The following is a 3,851-nucleotide window of genomic DNA, read 5'->3' as shown; positions in this document are numbered from 1 at the left end:
AAGATCAATGCATAATGTATAATAACCTAACAAGAGACGGTGGGTAAAATGACAGTGAAGAAGAGTGATGAAGCCAGGTTCACCGTGTAACAAGTTTCATTGTTATGTCCTTATTTGTATTAATAGAAGAATTCGTTGGGTCAAGATATTCCATTAATTGAATATTACGGTATTCAACATCACTAACCATCTACATATGTTGAGTCCTTTGATTATTGGGCTGGAATAACTGGTTCGGCATTTTGAAATGCAGTCGGGTTCACTTGGACTGCAACTGGGTTCATTACAAAATCATCAGCTTCATCTTCGTCTAAAAGAATAAGATTTGCAGCAGTGTTCTTGAACTTAGAGAAGGAATTCCTTATCATGATTCTCTCGCTCCTTTTCCGAACTGATTCATGAGGATACCACACAATAAGGTTATTGGAATAACATTATACTAAATGCAATCAACCAAACGATTACCTCGATTTGATGCAATGACAATTCCCGGTTGAACTTCGTCTGCCATTTCTTTCTTCTACAGAATCATAAATCGTATTCGTCAATGAATCTCACTATTTGTCTTCTAAAGCAGAGTGATTATCGCATTCATGATTTCATAGCATCCCTTCTTAGAATAGATTAACTTTTCCAATTCCAATTTTACCCTTGGTTACCCTCAATCTATCAGGCGCGTGCATATAGTTTTCCATCATATTACAATTTTGCCATCAAATGCATCTTGACCATAGATTAAAAATTGAAGGGATGAGATGATGGTTGTATTGGGTGTAGGAATGGGAAAGGTTGTAAAATAACCTCCCTCTGTGTGTGTGTGTGTGTATATATATATATATATATATATATATATATGAGCGATCAATTGCAAACCACCTTAATTTGTGAAAACTCATCAATTTTCTTGAAAAGCATTATTTCATCACTGTATAAATCTGTATTTCTTAACTAGATGAACATGTATTTCTTCATTGTATGAATCTGTTTTACAGTATTTATTCACATGTGTGAATTTGGTTCACTGTATGAATCTGTTTCACATTATGAAATTGTATTAATCTGTCTTATTCATTATATGCAACTACTTCACTGTTTCACCGTTTTATATTTAAAAACAATTGATTTACACATTTCATATAAACGGTTTCTATATTTTCGTTTCCATATTTAAAATAATTAAATCATTTTCAATATTATATTTAAAAACAATTGATTTACACCTTTCATATAAACGGTTTTATATTTACGTTTCCATATTTAAAAATAATTAAATCATTTCCAGCATCAACCATTATACAGTAAAATGACAATTATACCTATATATATATATATATATATATAGATATAGGTTGGTTCAAATACTAACCCATTTTTTTGTGTTAACTATGCTAACCAACATCAACCAATCATGTTCCATCTTTTAGTTAGGTTCAAATGTAACTCACATATTAAGTGTAAGGGTATTTAGGTAATTTGTCATTTTTATGTAACTCCCTAATATTTTAATTGGGAGTTACAAATCTTAAAATATCAATTGTTGATCTTCATGTAATAATGACATGAAGTTTCACATTTGTTCATCTTACTGATTTTTACATTTCATTCTTCCTACAATGGTTTTGATATTGTAAATTTCAGAACGTTCAAATGAAAACCGCCTTCATTTGTGTAAACCGTGTAAACCAATCTTATCCATCCATTTTCTTGATCAATGGTCAAAATTAGTTTACTTTATTTTAGGAAATTAAAAAATATATATATTAAAATTTTATTTTTATATCAACATAAGGGCAAAATGGTAAACAAAAATACATATTCTGTAACATCCTATTGAAAGAATTATTCTTTATTTTAGGAAATTAAAAATTTCTATTTGTTAGGAAATAATTTCGCTAATGCAACAAACTTTTTGTTCCTTATCCTGAAATTGTTTCAATGTTATTCACACACCCATGTAAATATGCACCCTATTCATTATGAAATTATTTCAAGACGCACTGGTTTCATCATGAATTCATTTTAGCATGTAATTATTTCATGACAAACCGCATACATTATGCACCCGTTTCATTTTGCATTTCACCTACTAAATGGATCAACTACACCATCACTGAAACGGGGTTCACCATCAAACCAGTTCACTACTCATTGTTTAATTACGCCATGAACTAATTTCACCTTCATGAAACTTGTTTCATGTACATAGATTAGTTTATTTCGCTCCTGATTTGATGAATTCATTCCTTTAATCCTTACAATCTTAAAGATTTCGTAACAGATTACAATCTTCAAGATTATGGAGCTGATTCATCATGTACCCGTTTCATCATGTAATTATTTCATGACGAACCAAATACATTATGCACCCGTTTCACTACTCTTGGTTCAATTGCGCCATGAACCAGTTTCATCTTCATGAAACCTATTTCATGTGCATTAATTTTCTTATTTCACCCGTGATTTTGATGAATTCATTCATTTAAGCCTTACAATCTTCAAGATTCTGGAGCAGATTACAATCTTCAAGATTTTGTAACAGATTCATCATGTACCCGTTTCATCATGYAATTATTTCATGACGAACCAAATACATTATGCACCCGTTTCATTTTCCACTTCACATACTAAATGGATCAACTACACCATCAATGAAATGGGTTCACCATGAAAATGTTTCACTACTCATTGTTCAATTATGACATGAATCAGTTTCACTTTCATGAAACCTGTTTTATTTGTATTAATTTCTTTTTTCAATCATGATTTGATAAATTCATTACATTATGCTTTACAATCTTCAAGATTCACCAGCAGATTCAATCGTATCACGATATATTTAGTTCAAATTTTTAAAATTATAATATAATTAAATATTTAAATGTTACCATTTATAAAATTTCTTTTATTACGTTTCCTTAATTAAGAATTATTAATAATATCCATATTTAATTGAAAATATTGTAAATGACCGAAATACCCTTATTGATTAAATTTAATTAGAAAAAAATGGAATTTTCCTATTGTTTGAAATTAGTTTACACGGTTTCTTAGAAATGCACGGTTTTCATTTGAGCGTGCCTATATATATATATATATATATATATGGGTTGGTTCAAATGTTAACCAAGTTTATTGTGTTAACTTTGTTAACCAATTTTGGCCATTGATTCCTACAATAAACGGTTGTGATTTATCATATTAAAAATTTAATTTTTTAAATTTACAATTTCACAAACATATATGAACTAAGTGGAAAAGGGTATTTATGTAATTTTTTTATGTAACTTCCCATATCCTTAATTGGGAGTTGTAAAATCAAAAAATCTCATGATTTTTGTTAATGTAAGAACCATATGAACACATCTATATATATGAACCATTGTGTCAAATACGAACAAAATTGACATATATATGAACTGCATAGGATTTATGAACACAAAATAAATATAATAAGAATAGCTGCTATACGAAAGGAAATGAATAAAAAAACAGGTATGAACACAATATGAACAGCTTGTGAACAATAGTTCCTTCATTATTCATTATGAACACATTCAGGAGTGAACCAATTTTGAGATATGCAATTAGTGTACATATGAACACAATATGAACACTTGTGAACAATAGTTCCTTCATTATGAACACATTCAGGAGCGAGCCAACGTTGAGATATGCAACTAGTATANTACATATGAACACAATATGAACACTTGTGAACAATAGTTCCTTCATTATGAACACATTCAGGAGCGAGCCAACGTTGAGATATGCAACTAGTATACATATGAACACAATATGAACACTTGTGAACAATAGTTCCTTCATTATGAACACATTCAGGAGCGAGCCAA

The sequence above is a fragment of the Cynara cardunculus genome, unplaced genomic scaffold (genome assembly GCF_001531365.2).
Source record: "Cynara cardunculus var. scolymus isolate 2C unplaced genomic scaffold, CcrdV1 Un_Scaffold_5842, whole genome shotgun sequence".
NCBI lineage: Eukaryota > Viridiplantae > Streptophyta > Magnoliopsida > Asterales > Asteraceae > Cynara > Cynara cardunculus.
This window is presented reverse-complemented; position numbering follows the sequence as displayed.